Source organism: Ranitomeya imitator, chromosome 2 (genome assembly GCF_032444005.1).
Source record: "Ranitomeya imitator isolate aRanImi1 chromosome 2, aRanImi1.pri, whole genome shotgun sequence".
Lineage (NCBI taxonomy): Eukaryota > Metazoa > Chordata > Amphibia > Anura > Dendrobatidae > Ranitomeya > Ranitomeya imitator.
The window spans coordinates 725,267,562-725,286,065 of NC_091283.1; the positions used below are offsets into that span (position 1 = coordinate 725,267,562).

The 18,504-nt window shown below is 38.8% G+C and overlaps 1 protein-coding gene across 1 annotated transcript in view; it reads left to right on the forward strand.

Moving 5' to 3' along the window:
* Positions 1 to 18,504, forward strand: part of GRID1 (glutamate ionotropic receptor delta type subunit 1) — a 2,008,846-nt gene that overhangs the window by 486,954 nt on the left and 1,503,388 nt on the right. The gene's annotated exons all lie outside the window — the stretch shown is intronic.

Here is an 18,504-nt window from a genome sequence, read left to right on the forward strand (position 1 = left end):
TTTTAAAGTGATTCTGAAAGAATGTGATGAAAATGGCCACCGTCACTTATTTGAAAGTGCACCTTATCCTAGACATATTTCAGAGTGGGTTGAATCTTGAAGAATTACTGCCCGAGATACGTGTCTCATCTGTCAAGATGGAGAGCAACATCGTGAACAAATATACCTGATCTACTCTCAGTTATAGAGGAAAGCTGTTACAGGAAAGAAATAAAGTCCTTGTTTAACTGAGCACAACAGGTTACAACAGTCTCCTTCATGCTCAGGCAGTCTCCATGCCCTACTGTAAAGCTATCAGACTAACTCAGACAGGGATTACAATTAAGCATGTAGAAGGATCGAAACAGGAAAAAAAAATAACCAGTTGTGCTCTGTGAGTGAGGAAAAGTTTTTTCTACTCCTGTCACAGCCTTGCTGAGAGCAGATCAGGTATGTTTGTTCATGATACTGAACATCACCCAATTTTTATTTTCTGGCAGCAACCCATCCTGATACCTGATTTTGATGAGTTGCAGCTTGAAATATGTGATGGTAGCCATTTTATCACATTGTTTAAAAACACCTTCAAGGATTTTAGGTCAATTTTATGCAGAAATATAGAAAATTATGAAGGGTTGCAAATTTTCAAGCACCTCTGCATTCCAATAAAGTAATGGATTTGTAAAGCAGAATAGCATAGCAAGCAATGACATATGGTAGTAATGCATGGACCTTGATTAGGATTTCTCTCTATCACTCTGGAGAACTTGCTAAGTCAGTACATTAGAGGGACCCCATAATGATCACTGTGTAATTTGCCTGATGATAATAGCAGAATATGGAGTCACAGTGTGTGACCTCTATATTCAAAGAAGCTGAAACTGTATCACACCATATATTAGCAAAGATGGAAGATTTTAACACTGAATTTTTTGGTGACAAATTAAACTCTTTATTACTCTACTAACCCTACGTAATATTTTGCATTCCTACAGTAGAGATAATAACTAGACATACTCATAACCCTAGTAATGAAAAAGTCTAGAATTTGAAATTACTTGACCTTGGATTGCTGCTGGCCGTCTGCTCTATCTTACCCTCATACAATTGAACATTTGGTTCAGCAGAGCATGCAATAGTCATGTATACTCAAGAGCAAAAGTAGTAAGCTGCTGTGATGGCATATCTTTCATGGGAACAAAAACATCAAGGCTGAAATTCAGCATGTTCACAGGTCACTTTAATATCTACTAATCTTGTTTTGCTCTAGTAAGTTATTCAACTCTACAATATATTCTTCTATTTCTACAACTTGATCAGTGCCTGATTTTAATCTCATGAGCCTAAATATTAAGCCAAGATTGGTATCTTAAGGTGCCCAAATCCATCAGAAATATGAGCTGTGCTTCATCGGCTAAGTTTCATCTCATAGTTAGGGTTCCCTACTCCACACCTCAGGTAACAGATTATCTCAATAGGAGGAAAAAAATCTATCAGGAGTTTAAATTAAAAATTCCCAATCCTTATAAGCAGTTAGAGATGAGTCCTGAGAACCCCATGCCTATGAGATGGATGACCGGTCCCATGTCACTTGGTGAGTATGGCTGACTTTACTCTGATGTGTATAAGGGCTTTTAAATTCCACCTAGCTTTTAGCCAATACCTCATATCATTTATGACTTTAAGATGCTCTTAAAAAATAAAGCTAAAAACGAGTGTTCCCACAAATCTAGTACAATGTGCAGCTTTCTTCTCACCCTTTCTTGAATTGTCTACTTTTAGAGTCCTGGTTTAGTGTATTCCTGCACTATTCAAATATTCCCATTTAAAGACTACACTGTACCCAGGATTTCATATCAGCAGAGTACGCACCGCATCTAGACATTGTTCCAGCACTGCTATTTGTATCATGTTCTTACTATTACAGTGTTACCTATTTTGTTACATTGCAACCTGTGTTTAAATATTTTTGTAATTCAATTTCTGTGTGATTCATCAGCACTAAATAGTCTAAGTTGGTGAAGTGAAGTGAGAAAAATATAGGCATTAATTACATTTATTGGATTAAATAACTAAAAATTGGCATGTGCTGATGTATTCACCCCTTTTGTTCTTAATCCCCTAAAATTTTCTGGTACAAGCAATTACCTTCCTAATTCACATGCTTAGACAAACTAAGTCCACCTGTGTGCAATCTAAGTGTAACATTCTCCGTAATTAAATACACACCTTTCCGAAAGACCACAGAGACTGCAGCATCAGTAAGCAAAAGGCATGACTAACCAAACAGCACCATGAAGATAAAGGAGATCTCCAGACAAGTCAGGAACAAAATTGTTGAGAAGTACAAGTCAGAGTTGGGTTATAAAAAAAATCTCAATTTCTGATGATCCCCGGAGCACCATGAAATCCATTATCATCAAATGGAAAGAACATGGAACCACAACAAAACTGCCAAGAGGGGGACATGCATCAAAACCTTTAGCCGAGGAATGGAGTGCATTAATCAGAGAGGCAGCACAGAGACCAAATGTTACTCTAAAGGAGCTGCAGAGTTCCCAAGCAGAGACTGGAGTATCTGTCCATATGACCACAATAAGCTGTATGTTCCTCAGAAGCAGCATTTATGACAGAGTGCACAAAGAGAAAGGCTTTACTTACACCCAAAAATTGTATGGCTAATTTTGAGCTTGCCAAAAGACATGTGGGAGACTCCCTAAATGTATGGAGTAAGATGCTGTGGTTAGATAAGATCAAAATCTAACTTTTTGTTCACCAAGGTAAACGTAATGTCTGGTGCCAAACCAACAAAGCTCATCACCCCAAGGACATCATCTCCACAGTGAAACATGGTGGTGGCAGCATCATTCTGTGGGGATATTTTTTGGTAGCAGGAACAGGTAAAATGGTCCTAGTCGAGGTGAAGGTGGATGGTGCGAAATATAGAGATATTCCTATTGAAAATCTGTTTCAGTCTGTCAATGATTTGAGACTGGGAAGGAGGTTCACCTTCCAACAAGACAGTGACCCAAAGCATGCTGCTAAAGCAACACTCGAGTGGTTGAAGGCGAAATGTGTACATGCTTTGGAGTGGCCTAGTCAAAGCCCAGACCTTAATTCAATTGAGAATCTGTGATCAGACTTGAAGATTTCTGTTTACTAGAGGAAACCATCTAACTTGAAGGAGCTGGAGCAGTTTTCCCTTGAGGAATGGGCAAAAATCCGAGCGGCAAGATGTTGACAGCTCATAGAGACTTATTCAAAGCGACTTGCAGCTGTAATTGCTGGAAAAGGAACCTCTACAAAGTACTAACTTTAGGGCAGAAATGTTAAACTCAGATACACAGAGGGCCAAAATGAAAAACTTTGACAAAGTCGGCGGCCGACCTTGATATTTATTAATACAATGTTTACAATTGAGAACATTTTTCCTTATCAGCAAATATAAGAATGTCATATGCTGTGAAAGGGGTTAAATGTGTGACTGCAGACTTGTGAATCCTCCCAGTGCATGCAATTAGCGCTGTAAAGATTCTCCTGTGTCAGCGCCGGAAACAGTAGTCACGTCACTGCAAGTATGCATTATGTAAACTCCTGGACAGAACCTAACTAGACTGTTTTTGGCAGGCTCAATATTAGTATATTGCACGAGGCCAAAAACAGTCTAGTCAGGTTCTGGACCAGGAGTTTGCATATCGCATACTTGCGGTCACATTACGGCTTTTCCCAGCACTGACAGTGGAGAACAGTCAAAGTGAGCAGTGTGCACTGGAATTATTCACAAGTCTGCAGTCACATGGAGTGAGTGCAGACTTGTCTTTTTGAACTGGAGAACTTCTTTATAATGACTGTGGCACTGCAGTGTAGCTGAAATGGTGCTTCCAAGGTATGACATCAGGGAAATGCTTTACCCTTCAATTACACAACTCCACACTCCACACTCACTATATGCTGCAGGGGTGAGTGACCTCACAGAGAAGAGCACTAGATTCAGGCACTTTATGTAGGACCCATTCCTATTGTATTGTGTATGGGAGAGAGGACGAGGGGTGGAGGCGGGGGTGATGCTGATTGTCTTTCACTAGAACCTTTTAAGATGACAAATTTTGGATTTTGAAGCAAACAAGTAAAATTTAAGCACGCTGGCAATTTGACAAAACTGATATCAAAAGCCCCAAGAATGTAGCAAAGGAAAAAAACAAGATTTAAGGAATGAAAATTAAAGCAAACCAACAGTGCTGTAATCTTCAGCCCAGGAGAGCAGTGTGAGGAATCCCTGCTGTGTTTCTGATTGGCAAAAGAGCAACTACAAATCTCCTGCCCCTTCCTCCCAACAGAGGGAAATTGTAGTCCGTACTATCTACAGAAAGAAAGGTCTTATCTCTCCTTACACAGAAGCATCCCTTGTCTGGTTACCTCTTCTCTGACTGGACAGTGCAGTGGGCGGTCTGACGAAGTGCACGCAAGTAATATTACATTCACTGTGCACAGGGCACTTGATTTTCTCTGATGAAGCTTCTTCAAAGTGCAGGATGGGGGTGGGAGGGCTGCTTTCCTTGTGGGCCAAATATTATCAGCTTGTGGGACAGAGTTTGAAACATGTGCTTTAGGGGATAAACAGTTATGCGCACTGAAATTTTCAGTGATTTTGATATATTTGTTGTTTCACACTTAAAAGAAATCAAAATGTTCTCAGCTGTAGGCATGTTCTTTACATGAACTGATGCAAACTCTCAAAAGACAGTAGAATTCCAAGTTGTGGGGTAGGAAAACACCAAAAATGCCAAGGGGTTGAATAGTTTTGCAAATCGCTGTAGGCCCTGGGCACACCGCTGAGAGGCATTGAACTCTCCTTCAGAACTGTATGACTATGGAAAAATCTCAATAATATGAATCATGATTCCTCAAGCCTTTATTAGAGAGTTCAATAGAAAAAAACCCCTCTGTGTTCTTTCTTATGTAATTTGTATCAGATATAGGTACAATTTAAGACTATAAAAAAGCAGTGAAGCTCCAGGTTGGGAGGTAGCAAAACACAAAAAATGCCAAGGGGAGTGAATACTTTCGCATGCCACTGTATATTACAGATGTGGTCTTCTGGTTCACTTATTTGGAATTTAGTCATGATTTTGCATTACAGACTACATCATCGGTGGTCTCTTTTCTGTGTCACTTGAGTGTTTAAACCATTTTTATCCATTTTTGAATGTATTTTTTTGTATGCCTCTATATTAAATTCAATTCCAGCTCTAATTTACTGGGGAGAAATCACATTGAGTTTTATAGTCCTTATGTCCACAATGATATATTTCATCAAAAGATATAACAGTATCCTCAGGTTATTTCCATTCACTGCTGAATAATAACTTGAGATCTTCTCAAGCACTCAAATTCAGCACAATGCCTTTCTAAAAACATGCTACGTCCTTCATGAAGTCTGAACTGCAATTTTCCAATCTGCAGAGTGATCTTCATACACAAATAATGCAGCCACTAAAAGGTAACATCAAAAATACTGTACATTTTCCTAAGACAACAAATATTGCACTGTGTGTACTGAACCTATTCTTCTGCTTTCTTAGATTTATATATCTATTGCTCTTTTATGAAACAAAATTAATACATACAGTTAATGTAGCATGAATATTTGGTCAAAGATACAGTTGGGCTCAAAAGTTTACAGAATTTTTGCCTTGGATGTTTTGGGTTGTCATTATGATTTAAAATGAGAAAACACAGTAGTTTGACAATAAATGGCTTCACCCAACCACAAACCATGAGTGGAGAAAAGTTATGATGTTATCATTCATATTCTCTGAAGAAAGGCGAAGAGAGCAAACATTCTGCCGGGGTATGTAAACTTTTGAGCACAACTGTAGCTTCTCCTTTTAACAAGTTTTCTTGAATTTAGAATAGTCGTGAACATAAGAATATGTGTAACTGCAGCGCAAAGATCTGTGTGGGCAGCAGAATTAATACAAGAAAAAAGTACATTGAATAGCGCACACACATGACAAACGTACATATGGAAATATTCAGATGATGCAGGTTGAGAACTATTATTAACCTTACACTTTCATATTACATTACAGAATGCCCACCCACAGTGCCACTTATAATAGTTCAATGTGTTACCGATATTTCATGTATTGGCGAAAACATCCTGATCATGGAATGATCATAAAAAGGAAGAACAGCATTTAAAGCTAACAAATACTGTACATGGTTGTTTTAATATTAAAATAAGGAAAAAGATGGAAAACTTGCTTTAAAGGGATTGTCACATGAATGAACCTTCTTTATAAGAAGTGACTGTGCTCATATAAGGTGTTATCCGAGCATGCTCAAAAAATATGTTCGAGTCCCCGCGTCTGCATGCCTCGCGGATGTTCGACAGCTGCAGAACATGCAGGGATTGCATAACAAACAGACAATCCATCCATGTGTTGCAGCTGTTGAACAGCCATGAAACATGCAGGTGTGGGAACATATTTTTTGAGCACACCAAAGACCTATGTTAGCACCTGAGCATGTTCGGACAACACTATTGCTCATCACTAGTTTCCAACTATCAGTTGTTACTACCTAGTGGAAGCCACATCAGGCTAGGATTGCCCATGAAGTACCCATGAAGTACCATTCATATATTGCCTTCATTGAGCAGATCCACCAGAGCAGGAGATATTGCTTACTGATGTTTTTTCGGTTTGACTCACAGAGGTGAATGATAAACCATAGCAGTAGACATTGTTGAATGGCAGCTATTTGTTACAAAGTTGAATGACCTGCCAGTGCTGACTTGTCAGCTTTTTGCTGTGGCTCTAGAGGTGAAAGATTCACCAGATCTGGAGATGTTGTTTAATGGTGTCTTTTAGCTTAGGTTCATAGAGATGAATCGTGTGCCAGAGCTGGCGATATTATATTGCAGCTATTTGTCCTGGCTCATAGAGGTGAATTGTCTGCTAGAGCTAAAGGTGCTTGACATTTTGTTCTTACTCATAAAAGTGATTACCCCCGTTCCCTCTATGGTGACCATATAACCTAGCCAAATATATGCAAATGGGTTTGAATCACGCACCAGAACTTGAAGCAGAATCTGAAATCCATTGAACCTGGACATTGAACCTGAAAAATCTATCTTTCTCTCTGTCTCCTCTACCTTCCAGACTTCACTTGGAACTTCAAACACTGAAAGTGACTTCTTAGAGAAGTCCCTGTGTAAAGTTCCTCACCGGACACTAAGTGTCCTTAACTTTGAAACTAACCATTCACAATTGAACAAAACTTCAAATTGACCTTTATGCATTGGGTTAGGTTACACTTCATGAACATCACATTGAAAAGTTCTGATCTTCTGCATCTTTTTCTATATCCACTGGAGGATCAGAGAGATTCCTTGGTGGATCTTCTTTAGCAGATTCTCCTTTTTGTTTGAAAAAAAGTGTATAACAAAGAGATCAGCATAATTGTGATTATTATTGGTTTCATGTAAATTGTGAAGTTACTTATATAATGTATAAAAGTTCATTATATTAAAAGTGGTACTTAAGCTAAAGTAGTCTAAAGCAGTATATAAGTAGTATATAAGACTATTCATTCTCAATCCAATTTCCCATTGGTGCAACTTATTTCATATTGAAAATATAATTGTAGTAGATTCAAATTGAAATAGGATCACTTCTAATATGGCATGCTGTGATTCGTCACTATCGATGGACACGGTGCTAGTGAGTATAATTGCCACCTGAAGTGCCATAGTAACATTATTCCTAATAGGCAGCTGAAAAAAAGAATAAATCAATGAGTGAATGTCTTTTGAATCCTGCAGTATTAGGCTGCCGTCACACTAGCAGTATTTGGTCAGTATTTTACATCAGTATTTGTAGCCAAAACCAGGAGTGGAACAATTAGAGGAAAAGTATAATAGAAACATATGCACCACTTCTGTATTTATCACCCATTGCTGGTTTTGGCTTACAAATACTGATGTAAAATACTGACCAAATACTGCTAGTGTGACGGCAGCATAATGAATACAGTTGCGACAAGCACCTCCGAGAAGTAAAAGCATATGGTCATTCATTGTTTTCCACCAGATGGTAATTCTTCATTGTAACACGTCAACATCTGATAACACAACGATACCAAAGCACTGCTGAAATAGATAGATGCATGTAATACATGAACATCTACAATTATATGAATACGATCTAGCCACAGAGCAGCATGTATCATGATTCATCAACTGCACCAAGATGTTATGATCCCCAGATTCCCCAACTCTCTGATATACCTGACCTCACATGTTGCAGTGTAAACAGTAATTACAGGTTATTCACCTTTGTAAATTATATATGTGCAAAGTATCTACACCATCATCTTGTTAAAATGCAGATTTAATATCCACATAAAGTATGGTCTGTTTTCATTCTGTGTCCCCGTGAGGGCAAAGTCTGCTACAAAACAGGGTCCAGATGCATGCGTTGATGGGTCTTAGACTATAATGGTGATGATAGAGCGAAGATGAGCTCTGCCATGCACTTTTTTCGGGAGTGTACGCCTACAGGTGGCAGACACTCAGATTCAGTCGGTGACGGGGACACAGAACTCAATGTGAAAGCACCCTAGCAAGTAGATGTACTGTATATAGTGCTTCCCAATACTGTGAAGAAGCAGTGGTACAAAGCTATAGTTATGAAGCCCCCGACTGTTGTTTTAAATTTTTATATGAATTTATGGACTGTGAAATTTGCAGAATATGTATTCCCTTTGTGAGAAAATTGATTCTTTCTGCCTGTTTTTGACAAAATATACAGTCATATATTTGCATAACTCTAGTACTTGTCAGATTGAAGTTACATTTTTAAGCTCCCATTATGAGTTGTATTTTTCATAAGTGCATAGAGGATACTTAAAGAGAACCTGACACCAGGTTTTAATGCAGTGATACCAAATATGTGTATTCTTTTCATTGTTTTACTTTTAATGGGACAAAAGGGGGACAATTCGAACCTTTGTGTATTTTATTTATTTTTTTTTCATTTTTTTTTTTAATTTTACATTTTACTGGATTTATTAGTCCCATTAGGGCGCTTGAAGCTGTGATCATCCAATAACTTGTGCTACATATAGCTAAAACCACAATCTCCTATGAATGCCGGGATGTGGAACGAAGCACACCCATGTCAGAGTATGTTAAATGTCGGTGTCAGAGATTGACAGCAGGATTTAACAGTTTAACAGCCTTGGGCAGATCTCCCCTTCCCGCAGCTGTTAGAAGCAAATTATGGCTGATTAAATCAGCATTTCTGTGCAGGGAAAGATGTAGGTTCGGCTTGCGAGCTTGCATCAAAGGCAAGGACACGACATTACCTAAGTTCACATCATATGTCGAGAGGGGGTAATGGAACTAAGTTCACACCATATGTTGAGAGGGGGGTAATGGAACACACAAAGCAAGAGGTGCACTTAATTTATTAAGAGGTATGTGCCTCCTAATAAATTAGGCACATCTTACTCTCATGTGTTTTTTTTTTATAAAACTATATTTATTAAATGATGCGGTGCTGATAAGTTAAGTGCAAGGAATAATGAATCTGAAAGGATGCCTTTTTACATTGCAATGTTTAGCCATGATCAATGCTGGGTTAATGCAAATTACATTGGGAAACAACATGCTGATCAAAAAGCATCTCGACTGCACAAAATATCATTTGCTGAAGAAACAATGTGCTAAAGTGTTGACCCAGTCAATAGATTTCAAAGCTCCAGAAGTTTTGTAGCAGAAGATTTGCTATACGGCACGGGGAAACGTATTATGAGCCAGCATCCCCTATGATATGAGCTGTAGAAGTTGTGGGTTTTAATTTTTAATGTAACATCAATATTTCCAAGACGGCTAGAAACACAAACTTCTGCAAAAATGTCAATGCTGCACACGAAATAGAATAGCTATATGAAGTTGTATAATAAAATAATTACATTATCTGCTCATTTTATTTGTATCTGAATAAAAAGAATCTATCATTTGTACTCAAATATGTTTAAAGAACTAGAATTTAGGCACCAATGAAACAGATCAACCCATACACACATGCACATATTTTTTCCCAACACTGCAATGCATCGATCGCCATTGTAGAATATCCAGAGATTTCAGTGACAATGTGGTTTTCTTCTAATTTCAAAGGTGTCACGAAGCAGGTCAACGACTTCTGAATTCTGTTTCTTAGCAAACAGATTGTTGCTGCTGAAAATTCTTACATTGTCTAAGGCTTTTCCACCTTATTTTTTGTTATTGTCTGTTTGTGGCATTCCATTACCCTGTGACCCCCATAGTTTAGAGGTGATGTCTAGACCACAATATATAACAACTTAAATCACATGGTGAAAACCGGTGAAATAATTTGCCTTATATGTAGATCATCAACAATTGGCTGAATGATGTGTAGTCGAGCTAATAAGTGGGAGGATTTTATATTGTTTGACTAGGAAAACAATTACTGCGCAGTAGTGTTGAATTAACGTTTAGTCCAGGGCACACCAATTGACTGTCTACGTGTTGTTTAATGTGAGGATTTGTCTCTGGGAATAGTAGTTTCACCCTAGAGAAGATAGATCTTCATCATTGAAGGATTCATATACAACAAATGTAACACTATAATCAGTCTTCCTCATCTACATTATTGATCACATTGTCAAAAACTTAGTGACAAGGTAAATGATTATGGCTGCTGGTGGAGAGCATTTTTTTGCAAGTCATTCTGTAGCTAATATTCTCATAATCTTGTGTACGACGGAGAACATTTATATTTTTATTAAACTTTGACTTATTTGCTATTTTTTATCCAATATATGAAGATTATACTTCAGCATAGTCTCCAGCATTATGAAAATTAAAATGACCTTCAGTCGACCCAGCAATCTGTAAGGGTAAATCCGAATGTGACTGTTTGTAGCAAACATTTTTACAGCTGTCCTATTTATCAGAGTACAAACAGCCATGCACATGCTGCATGCAAAACAGCGCTTCAAAATTTGGTATTAAACAAATATACAATTATATTATTCAATATTACAATTCTTCAGCGATGATCAAATTTATTCCAATTGAATCAACTTGTTAAATTTTTAGGAATTTACTTTACACAATGAATTTAAAAAAATAGCAATTAATTTTGCATGATTTGCCCCAAAAAAACTGATGCCAATTTACACTTGAAAGAAGAGGGCATCAGCCAGTGAAAGCACACATAGCCTTAGGTGCGACCACTCATGCTTCCACAAAAAGTACTGCAGCAATTACTGTATTTTTCGACTATAAGGGTATGTGCACGCGTCAGGATTTCTTGCAGAAATTTTCCTGACAAAAACCGGAGATTTCTGCCAGAAATCCGCATGCGTTTTTACCGCGATTTTGATGCGTTTTTGGTGCGTTTTTTGTGCGTTTTTCCCAAATGCATAGAATTGCGGGAAAAATGCAGAAAATCCGCAAAAATAATGAACATGCTCATTTTTTTACCGCGATGCGTTTTTTTCGCGGAAAAAAATGCATCCATGTGCACAAAACATGCAGAATGCATTCTAAATGATAGAATGCATAATGTGTGTGTTTTTAATTAGTTTTTATAGCGTTTTTAGCGCAAAAAAACGCGAAAAAAATGCGAAAAAACCTGTACGTGTGCACATAGCCTAAGATGCACTTTTTTCCACCAAATTAGGGGGGAAAATAGGGGTCTATCTTATAGTCTGAATGTAGCTTACCGGGTGGGGGACAGTGGTGGTGGAGTGGCGTCACAGAAGGCAGAGTTGCCACTGCAGGAATCTGCCAGCGGCAGAAGTGAGGCAATGCTGTAGTTTCTGGACTTGGAGGCAGGAGCCATTGTTCTCCCAGTGGTAGCTTATGGAAAATGACACTGGTACATGTGCAGATTTAGATCTCAGCTCAATGACAAGCCAATATCTCAATCAGCACATGTGCCACCTCTGGCGCCATTTTTGTGGACTCCACTTCTGCCTCACACCGCTGACATTTTCCTGAAGTCCACCATTGGGAGATCAGTGGCTCCTTCCTTGCACCACTGGAACACACCCACCTCCAAAGCCTGGGGCCCATAGCATCGCCCAACTCCTGCCCCTGTTGGCTTCCTGCAGTGGTGACCTACTTCTGCCTTCTGTGACCTCGTTCCACCGCCGCCTTCCCCAGTAAACTAAATTCGGACTATAAGACGGACATCCATTTTCACATTCAACATTTTTTTCCCTATCTTCCTCTACAAAATTTGGGGTGCTTCTCATGGTCCGGTGCATATTATAGTCCGAAAAATACAGTACAACAAATGATATAGCACAGCCAATCAAAAGGGACTATCATAGCCAGCATAAAAGCAAAAGCAGGGAATGTAGCAGCTATTTCGTATTGAATTAGCCATAGAAATATGGAGAGAAAGCAATAAAACAGCGCCAAAATTGTACCATGTGTGTTATAGCATAGCAGTGAGGAACATAATTGTGTGAATATGATTGTGAAAGTTGTGTGAAAATGAGAGTTGATGGAGAGAGAACTGGTAATGATTGATTAGCGTGATTATAGTTGTTCTGCATTTCAATTACACTTTTTTTTGTATTCCTGCACAAGCAGACAGCCAATTTTGCTGGAAGAAATACAAATATTTAACCTTGTGGCTGCCTCAGTGTGCCTGTCACAGACTGCTAATATTTTGCAGACCTTTTTATGAGTCAAGGTTAAATTATGTACACGCCAAAACAATTCTACAACTTGTCACAGTTGCTGTTTTTGGGCAAGTATCTAACAGTTATTGGTTGGTCCTGTTCGGGAAAGAGAAAATTGTGAAAAAACAAGCAAAAAATAAAAAATAGCAGATAATCAAAAAGAGACATTTAACTATCTAACTGTCTGCCTCACAAACTATGCATGTCACTAACAAGTTACTGTTTGCACACCTGTTTTTCAGTCAAATTTCACTTATATTCTCATATGCGCCACATCAGCACTTCAGCCCATTACCACAGGTGTCTGTTTTGGTTTATTGTGCACCTAAAAGGGGGAATTGTGACTCAAATCAGTGATAAAAAGGAATTCCAGTGTAATAATGCATGTATGCTAAAATAAAAATGTCAGTCCCTGCAGGATCACATTACCCCTTACAGTGACACCACTAATTTAAGTCAGTATTATGCACATTCCTCTTCCACCATCACTGTAGTGGTTAGTTTTTTATTTTTTATTTCAGAGTTCCAGTTCCATCAATTACATCTCTTTCGTTTCTGATCATAGACTCCTAAGCAAAGACACTCTTGGTGCTAAGAAACATACTTCACACAATTTCTGCCAGCTAATGTATTGGATGCGATAAGCAGTGAAGGTTTGGACTTAGAAAGATGGGCAGAGGAGGAGGAGGACATTACTCATATGCCTCATGAGATAGAAGTGGTAGAAGTAGTGGCTCTGGCAGTGAGCTGAGGTGGAAGTGAAAAAGGAGCACACGGCATTTTCCACATAATGACTTTTATAATTTGTACCTTCCAATCCTATTTAAAAACTTCTCTCATGTCAGAGTTCTACGGAGTGCAGTACCCCAGGCAATCTTATTAATTCCCAGTGACTACAGTTTGACGTGGCTCTAAAACCATATTTCTTCAGACAGGCCTATCACCTCACCTAACTAATCAAACTATTCCCTGTTCATTTTTCCTAAATTTTCCTCAGATTCTGGTCCCTTCTATTGTTTGGTTGCCACAAACTCCATGCCCTTAATAGCATTTTGGATCTTTACGTATTCAGATTTTAGCTGACGGCTGGTTCATGCAGCATTATTTGTATATGTCTACTTTTCATGATGATAACTGAACAGTACACAACAATAATGTTTTACCTGTTCTGTCAACCCAATTTCCTTATAGATTGGAAGATTGTGAGCAGGGCCTTCACTCATTTTGATTTTGTTGAATTATACACTGCTCAAAAAAAAAGGGATCACTAAAATCCCACATCCTACATATCAGTGAATCAAATATTCCAATTGTAAATCTTTATTCATTACATAGTGGAATGTGTTGAAAACAATAAAACCTAAAAATGATCAACGTAAATCACAACTAATATCCCACGAAGATCTGGAGTTGGAATGTTGCTCAAAATCAAAGTGGAAAATTAAACTACAGGCTGATCCAACTTCCGTGGAAATGCCTCAAGACAAAGAAATGATGCTTAGTAGTGTGTATTTATGAAAAAATTCCGGCACACTGCTACTGAAGATAATCTTTCATTTATTAATCAGTCATTATATTTAATCAGTCTCTTTATAACAACGGTGAGTTTTCAAACAAAAAAATTTTTGGTCTCTGCATTCCTTAATTCGGACAAATAATGTATGAATCTTTATCAACGTTTCGGCTAAAAAGCCTTTTTCAAGAGATTCAAATGTCACTCTGAAATACATTCAAGCAGATATAACACAAATAAATACATAACACAAAAGGAAAGGAACATAATGAATAATATGTACCTATATTATAATCATATATAATTATACACCGTAAAATTGTCTCACACTGATTCGTGTTGCAAATAACGGAGAAGCGTCATATAATGTGTTCAAAACTTGTCCATTGAATTGACGGTGATCCTAGGAAAAACATCCTAATATAAATCATATATTGTAAAAAATGAATAATGCTCAAATTCAGTCCATTTATACATCAATCTCTATTTGTGTATAGAAGCGCGGTATGTGTCAGATAGGGATGCCTGTTAAATCAAAAGCCTCCGTATAAATGCAGGCAGACCCTTATGCCAACCCCTTATATAGAAATATTCAAAGAAAAAGAAAACTCATACTTGTAACTGCGATAGGCAGGACAGGAAAACAGGCTGTAAGAAAAGAAGATTTCTCCCTTAATACGTATATTAGGTGAAACACTGGGTAAAAGATAGAAGTGAGTACACCGTCCCCCATAGTCAGATCACATAGAGATTACCTTAGTGTGTTTCTAAGCGCCGTGCTGGGTGCTGAGACCTCCGGGGGAAACACCACCGGTTTCAGAAAGGCACATGTGAGAGAATGGTATACAGCTGGCTTTTTACCTGATTCCGGCGCTCGTGCCGACGTAAGTATATCCGGGTGAAAGTGTAAGTGAGAAGCGTGTGCACACAGTAAGATCCGAAGGAGAATGGAGAAAGCCGGAGAAAGCCGACAAGTTGCGCTTGCGCAGTGCTGTCCGAGCCCGGACTTCAAGTCCCGCCTGCATGCTGCAAATAAGAGGGAAAGAGGGCGATTAGCCGCAATGTTATATAAGGCAAACCTATCTAAAAACTGCCAAGTATGGATACTGGGAGAACTAAACAACCATATATAAGCATTACATTGAGAAATTATCAAAATTTATCAAAGTTTCAATTCTACCATTGAATCATCAGAGGACTTCAAGGATAGCACACAGATTAGTCAAAGGTTAGGTCCATATGGGGAATAATACACTATTGTGACCATGATAATTTGTAAAGACAGGATCACTAGGAATCCATATAATATTGTGATGTCATAAGATCAGAACCGCAATCTATTCATATAATGGAGGATATGGTAAACGCAGTAGATTAATAAGAAACCTCATATTCTCTATTCAGACCATACGGAGATAAAGTTTGTAACGTGTAAATCCAAAAGGATTCACGTTCCTTCAATCTTTTGATCCTGTCTCCCCCCCTCCTAGATATAGGAACATGATCTATCACTTGGTATCTAAGTTGAGCCACATTATGATTATGTTGGGAAAAATGGGCCGGAATAGGTAGCAATGTCCTACCACATCTGATAGTGGATTTGTGTTTAGAAATGCGGTCTCGGACATGCTGGGTGGTCTCCCCAACATATCCGAGACCGCAAGGACACTTTATTAAATATACGACGAATGATGAGTTACAAGTGAATTGTCCCTTTATTGGAAATCTCTTACCCGACCGGGGATGTGTAAAAGAATCCCCCTTTAATACATTAGAACACTGGTGACAGCTCAAACATGCATGAGATCAGGACACATCTCAGTGATTTGGAAACGTACCAACCCATAGGCAGTAATCCGACTTTTGAGATTAGTAAGGAAATTAAGGACTTAGTAACACATTACACTTCAATGGGTACAATAGATACGAAACTGGGAGAATTTCTAATTAAACAACATCCGGTTACACCAGTATTCTATACACTCCCCAAGATTCATAAGCATCCATCGAGGCCACCGGGACGACCTATAGTTGCCTCTACTGAGTCCCTATTATCACCCCTTGCTATCACACTTGAAAAGATTTTAAACCCACTGGTACCGAGAATTCGATCTTATCTTAAAGATACGACAGACTTCCTGACATCTCTTCGCGACATAGGTAGTGTACCTATGAATTGTTTATTAGTCTCCATGGATGTTAATAGTCTTTACACCAGCATAAGACATCAGGATGGAATAGAGTCTGTCAGATCCTTTTTAGTCCAGCATACAGACTTCTCCCCTCAGCAACATAAATTTTGTAAGGATTTACTTACTTTGGTCCTGACTCGCAATTTTTTCATTTTTGAGGATCAATTTTTTATACAGAGGAAGGGGACTGCCATGGGGTCCAACGTGGCACCCCCTTATGCAAACATTTTTATGGACCATTTTGAATCTTCCCATGTCTATGCACATCCAGGTTTTGCGTCGCACGTGATTTACTGGCGACGTTATATAGATGACGTTTTTCTTATATGGACTGGGGACGTGGGTTCTCTTCTTGACTTTCACAATGACCTCAATTCTAGTGTATCGGGCCTTACATTCTCTTTATCACATGATCCTGTCTCAATGAATTTTTTGGATACAAAGGTTATCATTAGTGCCAACAGGACTATTGAGACGGACCTTTTTGTAAAATCTACAGATAAGAACAACCTCTTGAAATATGACAGTTGTCATCCCCATTATATCAAACGAGCTTTTCCAAAATCCCAACACGATAGAGTCGATAGAATTGTCTCCAATCCCGAAACTAGCCATACTAGACATCGAGACATGGACAACAAGTTTAAAAATAGGGGATACCCCGATCATGTTTTGACGTTTAGAAGAACTACAGCTGAGTCCATTACACAGGCAAAAACATCCAGGTTGGCTTTTGTCAGTACCTTTCACCCCTTAAATTATCTCATCAATAAGTGTATCCTCCAGCATTGGGACATTTTGAAAAATGCATACCCACAGATTAGAGAATTTAATTCTAAACCTATAATTTGCAGCAAACGCTGCTCTAACATAAAGGATCACTTAGTAAGAGCAGATGTGGGCCCCAGTAATAGGGGCATGGTACAAAGAGTTCTGACTACACCTCGTAATGGCACGTTTCCCTGTTTGAGCTGTCACCAGTGTTCTAATGTATTAAAGGGGGATTCTTTTACACATCCCCGGTCAGGGAAGAGATTTCCAATAAAGGGACAATTCACTTGTAACTCATCATTCGTCGTATATTTAATAAAGTGTCCTTGCGGTCTCGGATATGTTGGGGAGACCACCCAGCATGTCCGAGACCGCATTTCTAAACACAAATCCACTATCAGATGTGGTAGGACATTGCGACCTACTCCGGCCCATTTTTCCCAACATAATCATAATGTGGCTCAACTTAGATACCAAGTGATAGATCATGTTCCTATATCTAGGGGGGGGGGGGGAGGGGGGGAGACAGGATCAAAAGATTGAAGGAACGTGAATCCTTTTGGATTTACACGTTACAAACTTTATCTCCGTATGGTCTGAATAGAGAATATGAGGTTTCTTATTAATCTACTGCGTTTACCATATCCTTCATTATATGAATAGATTGCGGTTCTGATCTTATGACATCACAATATTATATGGATTCCTAGTGATCCTGTCTTTACAAATTATCATGGTCACAATAGTGTATTATTCCCCATATGGACCTAACCTTTGACTAATCTGTGTGCTATCCTTGAAGTCCTCTGATGATTCAATGGTAGAATTGAAACTTTGATAAATTTTGATAATTTCTCAATGTAATGCTTATATATGGTTGTTTAGTTCTCCCAGTATCCATACTTGGCAGTTTTTAGATAGGTTTGCCTTATATAACATTGCGGCTAATCGCCCTCTTTCCCTCTTATTTGCAGCATGCAGGCGGGACTTGAAGTCCGGGCTCGGACAGCACTGCGCAAGCGCAACTTGTCGGCTTTCTCCGGCTTTCTCCGTTCTCCTTCGGATCTTACTGTGTGCACACGCTTCTCACTTACACTTTCACCCGGATATACTTACGTCGGCACGAGCGCCGGAATCAGGTAAAAAGCCAGCTGTACACCATTCTCTCACATGTGCCTTTCTGAAACCGGTGGTGTTTCCCCCGGAGGTCTCAGCACCCAGCACGGCGCTTAGAAACACACTAAGGTAATCTCTATGTGATCTGACTATGGGGGACGGTGTACTCACTTCTATCTTTTACCCAGTGTTTCACCTAAT